The 22,109-nt window shown below is 36.2% G+C and overlaps 1 long non-coding RNA gene across 1 annotated transcript in view; it reads right to left on the reverse strand.

Moving 5' to 3' along the window:
- Nucleotides 1-265: 265 nt before the first annotated feature.
- The window catches only part of LOC124077861 (uncharacterized), a 40,135-nt gene continuing 18,291 nt past the window's right edge, over nt 266-22,109 (reverse strand). Inside the window, exon 3 of the long non-coding RNA XR_006846748.2 lies at nt 266-1,650. This is a non-coding gene — a long non-coding RNA (uncharacterized LOC124077861). The remainder of the gene's footprint in view (nt 1,651-22,109) is intronic.

A 22,109-nucleotide genomic window follows, 5' to 3' on the forward strand; every position in this document is an offset into this window, starting at 1 on the left:
CTTCATCTTTCCCATTGATGGCTTTTGGCTTGACCCTTCCATCTCCCATGGGGGCAGAATTCTATGAGCACAATTCATGGATCTTTCCCTCAATTTAACATTGCTAATAATGGATGTTAATCTTGAATCTTTCAGCATCTCTTCCATTGAATTAGAATGGCTTTCTCAGTTTATTTTAGAAAGATGTTCAATATACTCAAGCAAACCAAAAAAAAAAGAAAGAAAGAAAGAAAGAAAGAAAGAAAGAAAGAAAGAAAGAAAGAAAAAAGAAATGGAAAAGCAACTGTCCTGAAGAAGGAAGGATAAGCAGGACAGGATGGCTGAGCTCCAGGGAGGGGTGGGGACAGCTCCACATGAGACTGAAAAGGCAGGAAGGTAACAGGCTCTGAAGGACCCAGAGTCACTGAACACACAATGGCATTTGTCAGAGGCTTGAAACCAGGAAGTGACAACAGCAGATTAGGTGACAATGTGAAGGATGACATGGAGGGGGAGGGGCATGTTTGTAGCATCTATTCAAATTATACTGAAATTAAGTTTTTAAAACTTTTTGCATTTTGCTTTGTTTTCACAACCTAATAGAATTCTCAGGAGCCATGGCCATATTTCCGTGTGTACAATAGTCATTCAACACCCTTAAGTGAAGCGAATCAATGGATGAATGCATGCTGGTATCTCATGGTGGTCTTTTACTGGGTTTCAATTTGAGGAAACCCAATCCAGAAGTCAAGTTTCCTGAAACTGGGATACCAGGATTATGTTAATTTCTCTCTCCTCATGTGGACTCAGGTGTTCCACATAATTAATTTTTAAAATAGTTTAAGTGTTCATTTCTTAACACCCAAAAATATATATGTAATTTTAATGGAATTCTTTCAAGACACATTGTTTTTTTGTTTGTTTGTTTGTTTTGTTTTGTTTTTCTTAAGCAGAAGTCACAGAACAGAACTTATCATTTCCTTGGAAGACGACAGCTCATGAACACTGCTGCCACACGCCAAGACAGCATAGTGACACAGAACAACATCATAGCTTTGAAAGTCAGGGTACCAGGAAACAATTCTGGGGATACCACGTCCTAGCTGTGGCAATTTTGACAATTTACCCGAGCTTGAATTTGACCATCTTTAAAATGGGAGCATCAATACTTTATTTATGGAATTAAATTAGATGACATATGGAAAAACACCTGACACATAGTAGGTGCTCTAGAGATTACATTCACCAACATTCATGCAGATGTACATTTTTCAGTGTTTTCCATTTTCCTAAATTATCACACAATCAACTGTCATTTCTGATGTCATTTTCTTGCACCTAACAGATTCTTCTTTCCTCAATTTTCCTTTTAACAAGCATAGCTAATCTTCTTTGTATTATTAACAAAAAATATGTTCTTTAATAAACAGAATAAAGCAACAAGTACTTGAATGCAGGCAGACCCAGGAAGATCACAATTTAGGTAAAAGGGTTTTGTCAAAGTTAACTGAAATGCTCAGAAGCCGAGCTGGCTTACTTTCAAATGCTGTATTTTGCTGTATTTATTCTTACGTTGGTAAGAATACAAGAAGCCTGTTCTCCTTAGGATACCTGAGATGCGATCACGTAGAAAGTAGAAATACAGCAATGCAGATTGTTTAAGCAAATCACCTGTTAAAAATGAGCAGAGTTTAAGGTTAAAAAAATATACAATTATAAGTTGCAATGAAAACTAAAAATTGAGGTTAAAACAAATGACATGGAAAACTAGAGAGAAGAACAAAGCCCCCAAGACTAAAATAAAAGACTTCAGTCACTGGGTAAGTAAGGGGGAAATGGAGTCCATTGGAAGTAATTTAGTGACTACTTAAGGAATTACAATAAAGGTGACAAAAATCCCAGAATTTGTAAGGCAAATGTAAATATAAATATAAATCAATTACTGGCTTATTATTTCATTAAATTGAAGATGGAAAGGACCAATTCTTAAGTCACAGCGTTTGCCTCCTGGGGTCCTAGATAGCTTTCCCTGTCAAATTAAAATAAAAAAGATAAATAAACATGAGAAATTAAGAATGTCGAAGTGTATGAAGGGAAAAGGAAAGAAGGGGAAAATGATGTTTCACAATTATTATCCAGGCTAAGAGAAACAAAATTACTTGATCATAAATTCAAGATAATCTGGTTTTCTTTATGAGTTCCCATTTTATTAATGAAAGGAAGGTAACACCTTATTGTACCCGGGTGAATTAAAATGCCTATTTGAAGAAGCAATCCTCCATAGGGGTCTTTAATAGAATCTGTGAATGGTTCTAGAGCCAGATAATTTAGCTGTAAAAAGGCAATATTAATATTAACCTCTCCATGTGCACAGACCTACCTTGAGGGGCACAGGGACAGGGAAATGTTAACAGAATGAACCAGGCACATCATTTCCTTTTCTTAAAAAAAAAAAAAAAAACTCAACTAATTCAAGGGCAAAAATTGGATAAACCTTTTCTACCAAATTGCTTACAATATGCACTGTTAAACCTTTATTCCTCTTGCTCCTAACAACACTGACCAGCAATTCAGTACTTTCAGGGCTGCTAATATTATTTTCTGACTTCATATTCATGGGGTATGACTTGTAAGGAGTCTAATAGCAAAGCCTTTAATCGAAATAAACGGAATAGAAAATGAACATCCAAATGTAGACCAGTCTCAACAGGAGCCATGACAACACATTTCCAAATTAGATGCAGGTGCTCAGGAGAGTCCCTGAAGAGTATGATTTAATAAAGCTCATATATAGATTAGATAGGTAAGTAGGTAGGTATATATACAGGTAGACAGCAAATACATTTTAGTTGAATAATTGGTCAGTTGGTGAAAACCATACACATAATAACAAACGGCTCATCTCTTTGCTCCAGATTTGCAGTGAGCTTTTTATAGAAATGTCAACACATTTCATTCTTGGTAGATCCTGTCACCAATACCATCTTTGCCCTCATCAATATATTCCAGATTATTGCAAAACTCCTAGCATCTCCCAAAACCCTCTCAGTCTATCCTGAGTGGCCCAGCTGAATTCCTTTTCCTGTTGCTCATATTGTCCATATCACTCCTCTCTCGAATACCTGCAACTTAGCTGCCATAAATGATCTTTCCTGATAAGAACTCAACCCATAGTTCCAGCCTTCTAACCCATTAATCACCCTCCTACACATGGATTCCTCTAATGTGCATGATGTTTAATTTTGTTCCCCAAATGCCCCCATGTTCTTCCCTCTCTAGTTACATTTTCCCAGTATCTGGATTATCATCTTTATCTGCACCACCACATAGTAAAATACTATTAGTTCTTCAAGTTCTAAATCAAATGCCACCTCTTCCATGATGCTCTCCATTAATTATCCCACAATAAAGGTGGGCTTTCCAACTCGCATAGCTTTTTAAATGATACTTACCAAATTTCACCTTATGCTACTATTATTTATAAATGTACCTTATCTATCCCTGCTCTCTCTCTCTCTCTCTCACACACACACACACACAAAGACCATCTCTTGAAAGAAGCAGTGTATCTCACAGGAAAAGAGGAGGCTTCTCAGTTCAACAAATCAAAGTGTGACACCAAGATGTCTTACTAAAGAGCTGGACAAAATTAAACAAGGAATCATTTTTTCCTAAATTGTTTGCTGAACTGTAAAATGGGTGACAAGAGTATGTACTTTAATTCATGCCAGAAAGATGGAAAACATAATCCATATAGTGCTAGCAGAATGCTAGATACATACTAAGTACTCAATAAATGATAGCTTTTATTATTGAAAACAGATATGATTAATACTAATCTGTGTATTTGACAGAGCAAAAAACAATTAGCATGACTTTTACATAGTGAGTATTGGACAAACTCATGCAGAATGGAAGCATGAATGAATGAGTCAGTGACCCAAAGATTGTTTCTGTTCTCACTGAACACTCAAGAATGAGTAGATGGTCAGAAGACTGACTAGAGGTGCGGCCACAACATTTCTCTCCACTTACCACTACCATCTTTAATCCAGGGGACCTAGAAGAAGAAAAATCAGCAATTGGAACATCCAGCTCATGCGAGTAATGCTGCAGTCCGGAATTATCCAGAACAATTCATCCAAAAGTATTTAAATTTGATTTCTACAATGTAGTTTTAGTATTCATTTTTAATTTGGGAGTGTTTCTTTAGAATTCACCAGCCATCTAGTTAAATTGTTACAAATGACGCTGTGCTTACAACTATTTCTTCTTCCGTTCTTCACAAGAGAAATAGCTCTCCCTCATAAATAGAAACGAGACACCTACTCAGTAGGAGTTATTTTTCGCTTTGGATATTTACTTAGCTGTCTATGCTTTACAACTTCTCAATGTTGTCTGGTAGGTAATTGTAGTAAATTGTAGTCACTTTTCCAGAAGTGACTACTGCAGTATTTGAAGTCCTACATGCTCTTTCAGAGTCTTTTCACTCCCCAAAAAGAGATGGAGTCCATTTCCTCCTCCCTGGGGAGACTTAAGACTGTTCAGATCAATTGAGTGGCTGCAAGGGACAGTATGTGGCTAAGTCAAATCAAGAGAGCTTCTGCCCAGTTGTCTTCCATCAGCCACCTGAAGGTGGCCTACCTGAAGAGGTCCTGTGTAAGTGACCTGGTCAACTAGGCCCAACTAGGCTTCCTCCTGCCCTCAGCATCAGCTGAAGAAATATCAGGTAATGTACTTCAAGTGATTCTAGCCACAGTCTTTCAAGTTTTCCAGACAAGGCCACAGACATTGTGAATGGAGGAAAAGATGTTCCTGTCAAGCTCTGTCTGAATTCCCAACCCATAGGATCTATGAACCTAATAAATAATTGTTTTATGCCAGTGAATTTGGGGATAATTTCTTATGCAGTCCTATTAACTGGAACAGTAATTAGGTATCTTGTCTTTTAGGTGTCCAGCTGAGTTGTAGATTTCATAAGTAGGGACAAAAATGAAAGAATATAACATAAATTGAGCAAGTAATTCTAAATCCTTAGTCCAGTTGATCGGTACATCAAAAATACAGCAAGTCCATCCTAGGATAGTCAAAAGCTAGCTGTAATAACTGCAGAAATGAATGAGGAGGCTCCATTCTACATACACTACCAGGAAGTCAGAAAGAGATAAATGGACATCAGCAGCCTACCCAGGAAACTGGCAACACACAGGTTAACCTGGGGTTTATAATCATTTAGCAATTGTCCAAAAAAGTCCACTTTTGTCTTCCTAAAACTTTCAAATACTTTTTAAAGTGGAAAAACAATTAGAATTTTCCCCAATTCTGTCTTGTTTGATTTTCAGCATGAAGTATAATTTTATTATAGCACTTGGAAACTCTTGACTCTTGGCTAAATCTGAGAATATTAGTGACCCATGATAAAAATTGTATGTACATGTAGAAGGAACATTAAAGTCTTATCTTTTCCCAGTTTCTATGGACCAGAAGTCCATGAAATATTAGTCCATTTCACAGATGAAATAAGTGAAGGTGATACAGTTTTAAGGAGCAGAGGACTAAAATCCAAACCCACTTTCTTTATCTCCCATTCTTTCTGCTAACTGGCACTACCTCCCAATAGGGGAATGGATGAGGATTCTATGTAAACAACTACAAAGAATTTTAAAAAATTAAGAATCTAATGTTGGCACATTACTATTAACTGAATTTGAGAGTTTGAGAAAGAAGAAGTAATACTAACTTTCCTATGTTTTTTTTTTAATGAGAACTCGAACACAAATGGTGAATGTGAACTTTTCCTTCTTTTAAGGTACAAGGAATATTCCTTTCTTATCAGAAATCTGCAAGAAGGAAATAAAGGGAGGCCTCTTTTGCTTTACCAAAGTGCTGGGAAAAGTTAATCTTCCAAATACCACAGAGAACCATTGGAGAAGGTGCTGCCTCTAGAGGGTTTGTAGAGAAGGGTAAGAGTATGTGTGAGTGTGTGTATATGTGAGTGTGTGTATATGTGTGTGTGAGATATCTGTGCCAGTCTTGTCTGTCTACGTTGTTACCCTGATAATTAAGCCTGAATCTTCTATTTTTGCTCTATTATGTTTGATATTTTATCTTTTTGTTTTTGTTGTTTTGGGTGGTGGTTGTTTTTTGTTTTTTGGCATGTAAAAAAGAGAGAAGGAGAGAGAAAAAGGGAGGGGAGAAGAGGGGAAGAGAGAGGAAGGGAGGGGAGGAAAGCCATTAAAGCTATCCCTGGTCTCCTGTTTTCCCAAGGCTTCATGAAGTTCATTAAGCCCTTACTGACATTTTCATTTACCTTTAAACAATATTTCTCCATGCCTGGGAAAGGGAATATTTGCTGGCTTACTACTGGTTGAATATATACATAAAACTTGTAAATCACAAAGGATCTAAATACTTGCTACACTTTTCCAACACTCTAGACTTGAATAGAAAGAACACTTTAATGGAAAGAGGGAAAAGAAACCACCATTACAAGTAAATTAAAATCAACCTCCAGGCAAAAGAACTATACCTGCAAAATAACTTCCCTTCCTGTATGAAATTTAGAATAGAGGAACAGAAGGAGCCCATTTCTAAAAGCAGTGGTTTCCAATCCGTTCATTTACCACTCACTAAAATTCAAAAGTCAGTTCATTGTCGAATCCAGTCATTATACACATAATATCAGGCTTGAACAAACTGAGATTTCTTTTATGAATTTGTTCCTCTATACCGGATAAAAATAGCACTGTGAGAAAAAGCCCCTCAGAAACTTAAGGGATGACAGAATAGCCCAGGAACAGAAGCTTAGATTCTGATGATGCAAATGTATTTCAGGAAACTTCATTTCCACACAAAACCTATTTAACAATTCCTGAACAATTGCACAATTATACTGGAACCCCAATATGTACCAAGTGAGTGAAAGTTGATTAAGCTGAAATTTGTGGCAGATCTCCTGGTATGAAGAGAGAAGGGCCTGATGCCCTTGTTAATTTGACAACCCACTGTGGAAGGGAACAACACAATGCCAAAGACATGTGCTAAGTTCACGATTTTATCATTAACCCCCTGCACAGTCTATATGCTCAAATAACACACAGGGAAGCTGACCTAGGGCTCCCTGTTCTGAATCTCCCTCACCACCCAGCCTGAAGTCCATTTTGAAACCTCAAAATCCTACAGAGCTCTCTGGAGCAGTGGGTAGGGTCTGGGCAGGGGTAGCGCTAACCGGTTGCCAGATCTCTGTGACATCTCAATGACCCCTGGCAACAGCCTCTAGTAGATTTTTATGGGAATGTTTTCAAAATTCTCCAACATGTGCATCAGGTTGTTAAGTGAAGCAGTAGGATACATTCTCCCAGTTTCTTAGACAAGGTTAAACCCTCCTGAAAATACTCAGATGGTGGTTTGGAATATGGTGGGGAAACTTCTCTTATAATAATCAGATAACCTGTCAGCTCTAATAACAAGCCAGGCATCATTTGCCAGTTGATTAACTCACTTCCTGGAAGGCGCTGACCAGAATTTTTTTTTTCCTCTTCACCAAATACACAAATCAAGCAGTTTAAACACAGTTAGACAGCAAATCACATGATTGATTAATATGTTTGGTTAAAGAATTCTGTTCCCTAAATTTAGCAGCTTTATATTGTCAGAGGAAGGGCAAGGAGTGGAGGAAGGATGACTCCAAGGGAAAAAAAATTCAAATGTATTTTCCTTGAAGTCTTGGTCAACACACAAAAAGAACCTTCCTGTGGGAGAACGGGTCAGTGTGCAGGTATTGCACAGCTCACAGGTCGCTTAGGTTAGGACAGTTTCCATGGACACAAAGGGGAGGCAGACAGAAACTGTGCAGCCTTTGTTTCCCCCAAGGAGAGGAACACAGATGGGACCTCTTCCAGGGTAGCAAGATAGTTTTATTATGAAAATGACTTTTTTTCCATAAAGGTGTTGTAGCAAATTAATATCAACTAAGTTAAAAATGTCAGAGGAAGTACTCAATACTTCTTTGCTAATACTCTGGTGATGGGAACAGCCTCATCATTCTTTGTGTAAAGATGAAGAACTGATGAAGTAGGAGACATTGCCTTACAGGCTTACAGAGTAAAGTGGTTGGAACAGAGACCCAGGATCCCTTGGTTCTTGACTCAGTCCTCTCTACTGGATATTTCCTAACTCTTCTTTGTTATTAACAACACCTCCAGCAGTCTGAAGAGAGACTCACTGAAACATTCACAGGTCATCAAAGTTTGGTAGAAGAAAGGCTTGAAGTAAACAATCAAGCAGTGATTACTGGCTTCTTCTGAAATTACCAGTATCTGTGACTGGCACGTTCAACAGAAAATGGCGCATGAGGTTGGCTGTACTAGTTCTTCATGGATTTAATTTGACTCACAAAAGTTGTGATCCCCAAGGGCCTTCTAGCTCGATAAACTAGGGAGATATTAGCCACTATATCCCAGTCTAGGGGTGCTAGTTTTAAGAAACAATTTAGGTATTTTCAAATAAATAAATAAAGCTAGACCCCAGCTGGAAAATACACAAGAGCATTAATCTTGTGGAAGCCACGAGAAATACAAACACAAAGAGTTTGTCTCTGTTTCGAGCATGCATCCTAAATGTCCTGAACACCAACCAACACGTGTGGTCCACAGAGGTAACAGATCTTCACCTAAATAGTACTGCACCTTTCAGGGCCCTTGTCAAATACCACCTTCTCCTCAGAATTATTCCTGATCATTCTGGCTTACAGAGACCTTTTTTTTTTTTTTTTTTTTGCTTTCACTTCTGCAGCTGCCTTTGCCATTAACGCGCAGGTAACACTCATTTATATGAGTGGGCATCTTGTGTGCTATTTTACAGGTATGTGTGTATCTGTGTTATCACCCAAGGTGGCCTGGAACAAAAACAAAATAAATTTACATCTCAGAGCAGGGTGTTCCAAGTTCAGAGGTGGCCTGCCATTGCATGTCTTGAAGCAAGTTTCCCAGCCACTCCATGACTGGGTTTCCTCCATGGACTGCTGGGGGTATTACTCACCTCCTCCAGTTGTGGTAGGATTAGAGGTGTACCATATCAAGAGGCGGTCAGTGAGCACTGGTTTCTCTCCTTTATCACAGTAAGGAACCCCTGGACTGGGGTTGCATCCTGAATGTCAGCACTGCCCCTAAAAGGCAGTCACTTCAAATATTTGTGGAATTCATATTGGGAATAATAACAAGGAGAATAAAGAGGCAGAAGGCCAAACTAATGAGAGCACCTGAAAGAAACTGATATTTGGACATATGATAATCTTGTTTATCTCAGAAAATAAGAGTAAATGATTCCTGAGAGAACTGATAGTTCCATGCTGAAAGAGGATTATGGTGCAAGCATTTGACCTGGAGGTTGGGTGGAGTGAGAAGGAGCCAGGGAGAGAGAAAATGTCATGAAACCTGTACCTGGAGAAGGGACAATGGGAACTTGTGTTTGAATATGAAAAAATGTTAAAATTGCCCAGGACTATTGTATGTGTTTTGAAGAGACTTCAACTGGTTATGAAAAATTTAAAACAGCAAGAGGTGCCCCATCAAAAAAAAAAAATCATGGGAAATAATTTTTAACACTTACCATCTTCATAACAAAATGATACCTTAGAAGTCCAAAAAGTAGCTAGGGCAGGTCTTGAATCCTTGAAAATTAAAATATACTAATCTTACTATATTTTGCCTAGCAGATTAAAGGTGCCAAGAATTGTTTCCAATTCAATGGATAAATGAGTATAAAACTTACAAGACACATGCTCTTGTAATTCCTTTTAAATTTTGAAAAAGGGAAAAAGAGTTGAAGAACTTGGAGTGACTCATAAAATATGTCAATGATGCAGTCAAACAGACAGGACTACCTCATCTCTTTCTGTTGTTTATCATGATCAAGGATATTTGAAATCACTACTGTGTTGTGCTGTATATTTGGGAGTGAGGGAACCAAATTAAGGTATTCTTGGTTCATTGTGGTTAAATTGCTATTTTAATAAAATATTGAAACTCATCAGTCATAAACTAAATAAATAAATAAAGAGGACTACCTCATCTCTGGACCTCTTCTATGAAATGTGCTGTTTAAACATTCATTGTTCACCTGGACTCCCACAATGACACCCTCTAGGTGTCATTTTGTCACCACCTCTTCCCTTAAAAAAAAAAAAATCACACACTGATAAACACCCATTCAACTCACTCCTAACCATCCTGCATGTTAATTTCTCAACAACACAAATTTAATTTGTCTGAACATTATTCTCCTGTGGTGCGTACCCCTCCATATAAACAAGATGGGGATTCGTTGTCATGGCAACAGAGTGTGACTTTGATCAGCTCCAATGATCATTGGCAGTCACATGCCTTTGATAGATACCAAATTGTGAGTAAGGTTTGATTATCCAATTTTTCAATCCCTCCTTCTACAAGAGGCTACTCCTATGCACCAGAAGGGGTTGAGAAAAAGAAAGGAAACGACACAAAAACCTGTAAGATAGCTGCACTTTAGAGACACAGGGAAAATGCTTGGTGAGTGGAAAGTCGGTGAGGAGGTGAGAACCTGGAGAATGACTTCCGCTCACCTTCTGCATAATTCGGGGCATGGTGCCCTGCCCAGCCACTAGGAAGGAGAAGCTGGTTCCCTCTTCTTTTCATGGCAGATGTAGGTGATATTTAAGGTTGTGTGTGCAGGTGTTTTGGGGGTTGATTTGTGTGGGAAGAGGAGAGGTGGTAGCCTGTAGCTTGACAGAAGAAGAAGAAGGAAAAAAAAAATCTGAACAATGTGTTGAAAAAGACTACAGTCTGAGCTGCACAGGACCAGCTGTTTTTGCTAATTAGAATAACAAAAATAGCACATGCTAAAATGTTTTTCTTTTTTTTTCTCTCAAAAGCAATGAATGCTCTAGGAACTATAAGGAATGAGCTTTAAAATCCATTTAAATGGAGGAACATTTCAGGAACCATATGGGGAAGGAACTAAAAGGGAGAAGGAGAGTAGGGATATAACATTTGATTTTCGGGTGAATTTTTTTTTTGGAAGGATAATAAATTAGGGCTATTTTTTTCCTTTCTGTAAACATTTAATAGGAAATGTTGCCATCATATTCGGATCTCGCAAAAATGCCAGTGCTTCTATATTTCAGAAGAACCAAGTATGTAAGCACCATGCCCACTCCAAACCCAGGGAGGCCAGGCACCAAAAAGAGCTACATATGTTCTATCATACATATTGCATGTCTCATCTCCTTTGTCACGTTTCCACTGAGGTAGTAAAGAGTGACTCAAAAACTTTGAATATAGGAATAACATTTGTGACAACGAGAACATTCTGGACATCTGCACTGTTAGAGTACTTATAATAAAGTCACATGGCCATGGGGAAATTTCACAGAATTACAATCACAGTAATTTGCCAAGGTGTATAACTAGTTTGTTTTCAGCTGTTCTTCTCATGAATAATTATCAAGCAGGAATATCCTAAAGCTAGCACAAGCTGTCACTTAACCAAAATATTCAATATTTAACATTGAATTTAGAATTTCATAAATGAAAATAATTACTGTAAAAGCAAAATAATATACAGTGTGTCTATTTGCATGCCTAAATGCACACAGCTACATGTTAAAATTCTGCTTCCAAAGCCTCCTTATCAAATGAAAGCATGTCTTGAACGTTGAGGAGGAATAGAAGAGATCTAAGCACAAGTAAATCTCAGCCATTTTCAAGTACAGCTTGGTCTTCAGTACTTTAAGAATTGCCTCTCAATGCAAAGTGGAAAATGAAAACCAGCCTCTGCATATTGATTGTGGCTGATTACAATTGTGTTAGAATCTTTATTAGAGTTTTTCAAATGTTTGGAAACAAATACTATATAATGGTTAACAAGTTATGTTTTTAAATTAATACAAGTGCATCACTAAACATTTTAGCATTAGTCTCTGGAGTGAATATCTCAGTTCACTCTTAAGTATTTTCCAAAAAAAAAAAAAAAAAAATTTACCCCTGCAGTAAAAATATGAGAAGAATGTCATTTCTTGTAATAATACCACAAAGTTATTAAACTTGGCTTTATATAGATGTGTATGTGTATATTTTTATTTCTAGTACCTCTCTAAAAATTATTTGACTAAAGCAAATGGAGATTCAATTCTCAGTTCAGAAACAAATGTTTCATATCATCAGTTTATAAGATGGGTACTTTATGTTGTTCCAGCAAATCTAGTGTGTATTAGGACTTTTATTGTTTTACTGTTGATTCTTCCATTAGTAGAAAATTTGTCAGTAATAGTTTAAGAATATATCTATTTTTTTCAGTTGAATAAAAGATAAACGATTTGGGGGAAAACTCAAACATGAGAAGCAAATCTATCTCACTGAATTGTGGGTAATAGGTAGAAATTCCTTTGGGGGATAAATAATATTTTCACTTGGATAACACCATTTGGATCTCTGAATAGATTGTTAGTTTCTCAGAAACTTTAGGGTAATATTTCTACTTTGTCTCTCTTATGATATGTTTTAATCACACCCATATGAAATATATAAAAGAAATATATTCATTGGAAGTAGGACTTATTACAACTATAACAAAGATACAAAATAACTTGTAAATTACTGTGAGTTTTCAGATAGTTACATGATTTTTTTTTTCATGAGCAAAAAAGCAGATAATTCTAGTGAAAAGAATATTTGATTGGAAATCACAAAAATAGGATTCATTACTCAGCTATACCTAACAGGGATTCCTCAAGATATGTCAAATTCATTTATGTTTTCATTTTCTCATCACTAGAAATGTGACTCTTTGGCACAATAAGAAAGATAGTACAGGCACACAAAGAGCATGTTAAAATGGACTGGCTTATTTGATCACAACCCAAACACGAGTGATAACCCAAAGCAGGCAAAAGGGGGATCTACAGGTGCTGAAAATAGATATGGTTTTTTTTTTACATACCAATTACTTTGACCATTTTATCACATACAGCTGAACATCAGCAGGTCAGAAAAACTAATCTTCAAACTACGCATTCTTCCTCCCTCATCCTTGATCTTGTAAACCTGCCACTTCTCCATCCCAGATGCAGCTATTTGACTTCACTCCTCCATCTTGACTGGCAGAGATGATTTTAACGGCTCTAGGATCTGATCTTCCCACCATCTGACTTTCTGCACTCCAGTCCACTATCCAAAAATAAGGGCTTACAAACCTCTTCAACTTAATTACCTAAATACCACCACCACCTCCAGATCTCATGCTACATTAGTTTATGTTCCAAAGCTTTCCTTCTGCAAAGAATGGCCTGACTTCCCTATCTAGCTTCTGAATATTTATTGATACCACAAGATTCACTAAAGTTTCATATTCTCTGTGTTGCTTTTCCAGTTTCTCAAGACAAAAAATCATGCTGGACTCTGGTGACCTTTCACACTTCCTATGTTATAGCCTTCATCACAATATTCTGGAGGAAAAAAATGGGGGGTATTAGTTATTTTATTAAGTTATGAGTATAATTTTTTAAATGTCTGATGTACAGTAGGTGTTAATTTAATTGATCCTTAGGAAAACTGGTGGTAGGGATTGTTGGAATGAGTAAGTGAAAGTACTCCTGACAAATGTACTCATTATTTATAATAATTCAATATAGTTAACAGAAGACTTCTGGTATAAAGTGGCTTCTGGCCACCATCCCCTGGCATTGCCTCTCCCAATTATCAACAACATACACATGAAAATGGAAAACTTTAACACAGAAAACTGAGAACGAAGAGCTAGAAATCTGGGAAAAATTTAAAGTGATCATTAGGCCCATAGGTCAGGAGTGAGAAAATAGTTAGTCTATCCAGACATCATCTTATAAAACAGAACAGTTCACGTCTTTGGAAGAGCAGTAGTTTTTGTTTGTTTTCCTGATTCCATGGTCTAAAGAACAGCTCAACTCCGAGATTTGGACCCTGATATCATACAGGAATCTGAGCAGCCATTATGTTCAAAATGGGTGCTGGTTTGCAAACAGACCGATATTAAACTTCTTTCCCATCCACTTATAGTTCTATGTTATTTAGATAGAAACACTCCTGGAAAATCATAACTGAGGGAAAAAAAGGCTGAGGGAATAATTACAGCACATTACATCTGGGGAGATGGTATATCCACAAAAGAGGGGAGAAAGCTGACAATGTGATGTATTGGGGACTGGATGAGTAGCTCAGTGGTAGGGTGCTTGCCTAGCATGCACAAGACCCTGGAACTGATCTCTGGCACCACAAAAAGGGGGAGGGGGCAGCTGGGAAAGTAGCTCTGTGGTAGAGCACCTTACTAGCATGCAGAGGCCCTGGGTTCTATCCAAGTACTGCTCTCACTGTATCTAAAAGGTTGTAGTTTCAATTCAGTCCATCAATTTGGGTAGTTAGTTGGGAAGGACAATACACATATTGGCTTACTGGATAGTATGTGGAGAAAGGTGCCAAGAGGAAAAACGGAAAACAAAGATTCTGAAGGAAGTTCTCATTGACTGAATGCACATAAGCTTCAAGAAACTGTGGTTCAACATGGCCAAACAAAAAGAAAAAAAACTTCAGAAAGGTGATACCCTCAGCGTTCCATAAAGAAAGACCAATTTGAGGTGAAAAAGACTACTAAAACTAGAATTAAAATTAAAAACTAGAGAAATAAGAAAGCTAGAATATAATACCTAGTGATAACCATGAAATTATTACACATAAGTCTTAGGACTAAACTTTGTAAGTATATTTTCAAATCCGAATGCAAATGTCAGTAATTCTTGTAAAAGGATAGGTCAGAAGCAAAAAATGATTTTATTATCCCTCTGAGTCCAGCATCACTTTTGATATGAATAAATGGAAGGGGGGAGGAATGGAAATACATTTCCTTACACATAGAGAAAAGATCTTCTTTTGGTTTTAACTTTAATATCACAAAAAGAGAGGCTAAATGTTTTGAAAAATGAGTAAGAAAACTATCAAGATGCTTCCTTTTCTAATCACTAGAGAAGATGAAAGCATAGTCCATTAAAACAAAACAAAACAAAAATCAGGAAAAAGATGTTTTAAAAACACACAAAAAATGGAAGGAAAGTAAAGAAAACATAAAGAGGGAGATAACCACAAAAATAAAGAGACAAGACTAAATTTATCAGTTTGGAAAAAGTAGGAAATAGCTAGAGGACTACCAGATTGAATCGGAAGACAAACCCTATGTGCTACTGCTATGATAGCTTTAATTTGGAAGTACATGTATATGTTAAAAATAAAAGAATGAGTAGAGATTTCTCAAGCAAATACAAACTAAATTTAAGTAGAGGTGACAATATTAACTTTAGACAATGTACAATTTAAGATAAAAAGCATGAAATGGGATAAAAGAGAGCTGATCTTATATTGGGGAAAGTTATAACAATGAAGGTATGAAAGCAAATGTAAAACTTATTAGTCAAATAATGCAACATTCAGACACATTAAGCCAAAATTTGCAAGGACATAAGAAATGATAATATGGACAGAAACCAAGGTGTCGTAATAGAGTTAAACACAACTTTCTCAGCCTTGAACAGATCATGAAGAGTTTGAGAACATGGATAATTCAACTATTATAATTAAAATAATGGTAACATGAGAATTTAATAGTTAATAATGTAGATTGAGCTGTCTAGTCTAAAGGCAGAGTTTCCTTTCATTTGAAGAAGTCATGTATGAAATTTTTAAAAAATTGGTAAGCTAGTAACTCATGAGGGGAAGCTCAACATATTATCAAATACAGATCAAATCATCTGACTGTATGCCTTGTAACTGCAAATATTTTAATCAAGCCTGAAAGAGTCCCCAATCACTTGAAAATGTATGTGCATGTGAGTAGATGCCAAGTAAATGCGTGAACTAATGAGTTTCAAGCTCACTCTTTAATGAGGTGGAGAGTCATTCAACAAAAGACAAAATTCAGGGATGAAATGAAATTTGAGAAGTTTATGTTTATAAATAAATAAATCTACATAATAAAATTATCTACATAAAAAATTAATAAATCTACATAATAAAAATGACAGTCATCCTATGAAATGGTGCTGGGGAAAAGCTGAACAGATGCAAAGGAATTATGGATTTTCCACTAGTTCTTTGTGGCCAATACTACAAGAGGAGGAAAGTTTCCAAATAAAGATAATAGGTCATAGTCCCTTGAACCACATTTTCCTATGACAGCAATTTCTCTTATGGTGTCAACTATGAATCTAATGGTAACAATCATGAAAGCCAAGATACGTTGAAGATTTAGTGTGAGTGAGGATGTCCAACCCATAAAAATGAGAAGCCAGAATTCCAACCAAGTGGTCTGATCCACATGCTAAGCCCCCAGTTCTACTGCCACTCAATCAGTCCTACAATGAAGATGAGGCTTTGTGTTCAGAGAAAACACTTTAAACCTGGCCCCTGTCACACAAAAACTGCAAGGCTCTGAGCAAATCCCACAAAGTATTAATCACATGCACTAACAAAGTCAAATAAAAACTGAAGAGCCTAGATAATGTAAAGCAATGAACACAGTGCCTTACAGAGAGTAGGCATTCCACACAGAGTAACTACAAGATTCAGGGGGTGGGAGAGGAGAAACAAAGAGGAAGATTCTTTATCACCACCATGATTATTTCTTTGTTTTCTGGTTTTGACTATATTAGTTTTCTATTGTTGCTATGACAAATTACCACAAACTCAAGGGCTAAACACAACAACCCAAAAATTGTTGTTCTCTTATAGTTTTGTAGGTCAGAAGTCTTATAGTTTTGTAGGTCAGAAGTCTGATGCAGGCCTCACCGGGCTAAAAGTAAGGTGCATGGAGGGCTCGACCCCTTTCTGAAGCTACCAGAAGAGAACCAGTTTCCTGTGTTTTCCAGCTTCTGGTTGCCCATTATCCTTGTCTCTTGCCCAATGTGACTCCTCAAATTTTATCTTTCCAACCTCCTCTTCTGTCTCCCTCTTTTAAGGACTGATGGTTTTAACTTGGCCTCACTCAGATAATACATAACTTATATGCTTAGTCTGGAGGCTCTACAATAATCTTCCTGTTTCCAGGTCTGGTGACTGCCAATCTCAATTTCATCTGCAAACTTACTTCTCCTATCGTCCAGGATCTGGGGATGAGAGAACACCTTTCAAGGGACCATTGTTCTGCCCATCACAGGGACATTTCAAGAAAGGTATTCTCCAGGATCTTGAGGCCTATTCAGGGCGATGCTAACTGAGCTCCTATTAACACTATCCATAAGCACAGGAAGAATGAGATACTCACTGTCGCAGTGAGTGAATGTGCAGCTATTTCCACTAGTTCTTTGTGGCCAATACTACAAGAGGAGGAAAGTTTCCAAATAAAGATAATAGAAATATTTTATTCTGTGATACTTAAAAGTCAAAGTATACCTAAGAATTGAAAGATTATCTGTTCAATTAAGGGAAGTTAACACACATACATTTCACTTTAGCTATTTTTCACAACAATACCCTTTTCTGTATCATTTTCACCTATAATGCCAGTTTACGTATGTTACCTTCTTAATCAAAAGTTACCTGTGACTTCCCATTAAATTTGGAAAACAGCTAAATAGTTTCAGATCATCACTTGCTGTCCAATAATCCTACCCTTATAGAAGGACTCCCATCTCCAAACAAATTTCTAATCACAAAGTCCCACAGAGAAATAGGCAAGGTCCTTATTCTTTCTGCCTATAATGTATCTCTCCCTTCCTATGCCACCTAATTACCTTAATTCTATTCCTCAAGACCTCGTTTAAATAATCTTGTGGTATTTCCCTGTTAAATCTGCTCACAATATACTTCCTTGCTGTTGCAAAATCTCAATAACAAAAATCGCCAGTACTTTCCTTTGCCACTGGTCATGGACAAATGTTTACAGCAAGTCTTTTATTACTTTGGTGCATACACACATATGCATACACTTTCAAAATCTTTGAAATGATTGGCTGATTAGTACATTTAAGTTCAGATGTAGGATATCACAGTGTTATTTCTGCAAATTTCCTAATTCAATTCTGATATTCAGGGTTTTTTCCCAATATGTGCTCTGAAAATGTATTTCTAAAAAGTATTATGCAATTTCATAGACCCAAATGAACATTTAAAATGGGATAAATTACAATAAAATAGTGCAGTAGTTTCCTGCCACCAGATCGCAGGGATACTATTATACCAATAAATAAAAGTGGATATGATAAACTGTTTTCAATTATGCACTATTTGGAACTATATTAAGTATTCTAATAAGAGGAGAAAATGGTAATATAAAAATGCTTATGGAGAAATGCAACAGAATAAACATTTAATGAAAGGTTCAGAGGGGAGAAATGTATTCTCTTCCATTCTTTTCCTGAGAAACAAAGCTTCTCAATACAAGAGACCAATTCAAATACAGCCTGAGGAGGTCGGAGCACAAAATAAAGAAAACCAACTGCCCAGCAGATGGGAGTTACTGCACAAGTCACTGAACGAGGCTCTCTATAGCTCAGTTTACACACCTGTAAAACACAAAATGTGGAGTACATGGTTTCATAATTTCTAGGATAATTTGATGTAAGCCACCCATCTATCTAGGTAAATGCCATAGTTCATAAATCATGTCAAGTAAACTTTATCTTTTTAACAAAACATCATTGTAATACACATAAATGTTATTCAGGTACAGGATTTACCTTTAAGTTTATTCCAATTTAATCATAGTAAAAACTTACTTTTGACATAAAGGAACAAAATGTAGCAATCGTTCTTTTAAAAATGCAACACGACTGTAATTTTAAAATAAATATCCTGAGTTTATTATATTAAGCATCACTGAAATGTTCCCTTTTAATTCTATGTGGCTATTGTAACTGCTCAATAGACCCCTGCTTTCATAAAACAACACACTTTCACATAATTTTCCCCACGTGATCTTTCTAATTGTGACATAGTGACTGAATTAAAACACTTGGATGTGAACATGAGCATTTTAGCAGCTTTTCCTATTTATTCAAATAGGTTTGCCAACCACATATTATTCAAAAGATTTGTCAACCACATATTATACACATACTAAAGATTCTTTTCTTTGTACCACAAGGTGGCATCTTCTTATTTTGGTATAAACCTCTGAATATTTACATAATTTGAATAATTCCATACACCTGAACTATTCAAAAAATTTTAAAGACAACATTTAACAGCTGTGCAAATATACGGTGATTCTGTGAGATAATGTGAGTTGTACTTGTGGATGTTTATGTTGCTGGAAAATTCAGAATATTGAATCTTTAACAGAATGATGAGCTGTCCACACTGAAAAGTCAATAAACACTGTCCTCTAAATGTTAAGCTCGTGGAGATCAGTGATACAAAGCAGGTGCTGTACAATATATGTCATTAGTTGGAAGTTTCCTTAGAAATAACCAAAAAAATATGGGACAGACCAAGCACACATGAGTTTGCTAAAGGTTTGTAGTACCCAGATTAAATAAGTAACACACATTTACCCAAAGCCTACTCTGAGCCTGACACTATGCTAGGCACTTTTACATATCTTTTAGTTATATTCAAGAGAACATATTTCCAAATATACTCAATCTAAACCCAAATGCAGTAATCTAGTGATTCTCAGGCTTTAATGGCTATATAAAACTCCCGGGGAGCTCAATAAAATGTAAAATACTAAGCCTAATTTCCTAGAAATCTTGTCCTAAAACGGTGTAATTCATAATTACAAAATAAAAAACAAATTTTAATGAAGAATTCTGCCACATTCAAAATCAACTTTGAGATTTTCCTGAAACGGTAATCTCAGAAAGACCCCCTAATCTAAAATAAATAGGCACGAATATGAAATGTAATGGCAAATTATTAAGCCCTGTGTACTTCTGACAATTACAAAAAAAATCATAGGTAAATGGCTCGCTTGAAATTTCACATCACTGTTTTCTGCCCCACATTTAGTGATGATAAGAGTGATAAGAGTTTTTAAGATAGGGAAAACAAAAAATAGGCTAAGATTCATCTCAGTCAATGTATTTGCTTATTAATGGTTTATCCAATAATTTGGTGTTGTGTAAAATACAAATAAAAGACATATCCTGTGGGGTCAAAAAAGTACAGAGACAGTTAAAATTCAACCACAGATGATACATGTTAGTGTGTCCTGTCATAACCTCCTGACTCAAACCAGTCACTAGTAACAAGATTTGGTAACTGGAAGAATGTGTCCATGGACAAGAGGCAGTCTGTTGTGATTTGTTTATGACATATAAATTTCTACTCTGTATTTAAAACACTGCAGTCCAGTATCACTTGAGTTAGAGTGAGCCTTGATAAAAGATGCAGGCATTGTCAATTTCCATGTCTACAAAATACTGTCACTAGTGACATCACAGAGCCATGGTGGAAATGGTTCCCAGGATCCTGATTGTCATTCTGTAGGCATTGTCTCTTGCATGCCTGCATACATCACATAAACAACACGTTACACAGTGGAAACCTCAGGCTATTGTTATATCTCATCCTGCTTTTAGAACAATGTGGCAGCACCATTGTCACCTTGGGTCTACTGAGTTTTTATAGGGCTTATCAGAAGTGAAATTTATAACTGGCTCATTCCTAACATTTTAAATCTTCTGCTTGTTGTCCCTCTCAGGAATAAAGGTGGACAGAAAGGTCACATTTTAAACAAAATTATACTCTGAAAAATAATCCCTACCTCACACCACACTTAAAATTGAATTTCAGACCTAGAGAGGGATAGGGGTAGGAAGGAACTTTAATGGCACTAGAAGAGGTATTATTCTAGAATAGGAGAAGCTGGAAGGTCTGACCCAAAATCATCACATAATGGAAAAAACAGAATGGGCTACTCAGAATTGAAGATTTAAAACGTTAAGTATTTCAAAAAATGTTAAACAAAATTGAAAAACAAATATTAAACTAGGGAAAATACTGTAAATATAGGATAAACAAAATGATTATATATATATATATATATATATATATATATATATATATATATATAATACATATGTACATACATAAAAATTGCATACAATTTTTAGAGAAAGAAAACAACAAGCATTTTGTTGGAAATTGGACAAAGTGAATAATTCACAAAGAACTACAAATATCAGTAGACAAGATAGTCATTCAACATCAATAGAAATCAAAGAAATTCAAATGAAAACAACAAGAAGTCTTTTTATCTTTCAGATTGGATTTTTTTCTAACACCTTACATTATAGGGGAGGGAGGAATCAGACCTCTGGAATATTGCCTTTGGGAATATAAACTGATACATTTCTAGAAGGCAATTTAGCAGTGAAGACAGAAGTTTTAAGATGTGAATATTTTTAACTAACAAATGTGCATGCAGTAATATATTCAAAAGATAAGTGTGAAAAGATACAATGTCCTTATAAAATTAAAAACCTAAGGATTCAACAAACCCTTCAACTCATTATATTGCAGGTATTAAATATGAGTTGCAAAAGAAATCATTTTAATGAAGTGAGAAGGTGTGTAATACTCTTAAGTGAATAAAGTGTTTTAAAACAGGATAAACACTTTATTCTCAAGAAAAGCTATATATACATTAGAGGAAGACTCTAGAGATAGACATTGAAACAGTAGCAGGGGTCATTTGAAGGAGCTTGATTACAAGTGCTTTTCTAATATCCACTTTCAGTTCATCTCTATTTTCTAAAATTTCCATAATGAATCTGATGGTTCATTTTTGTGTCAACTCAGCTGGGCTATGATTCCCAGTTGTTTGGTCAAATGCCAGTTTAAATGTTACTAAGAAGGCATTTTACAGACGTGATTAACATTTACCATCAGCAGACTTTAAGGAAAGCAGGTTTCCTTCTCCTTACCATGGGTGGGCCTCATCCAATCAGTTGAAAGCCAAAGAGCAAAGCTGAGGTTTCCCAGGGCAGAAGGAATTTTGTTTCATAATTGTCAGGGAGAGACCCTGCCTGAGTTTCCATCTGTCTGATATGTCCATGAATTTTGAACTCACTAAAGTTTGTCCATCTGTCTCTCGTCCTCTCTCACCTACTAGTTTTGGTATAAGGAAAA

The sequence above is a fragment of the Marmota monax genome, unplaced genomic scaffold (assembly GCF_021218885.2).
Source record: "Marmota monax isolate L192 unplaced genomic scaffold, Marmota_monax_Labrador192_F-V1.1 WCK01_AAM20220418_F8-fsc00015, whole genome shotgun sequence".
NCBI classification, from domain to species: domain Eukaryota; kingdom Metazoa; phylum Chordata; class Mammalia; order Rodentia; family Sciuridae; genus Marmota; species Marmota monax.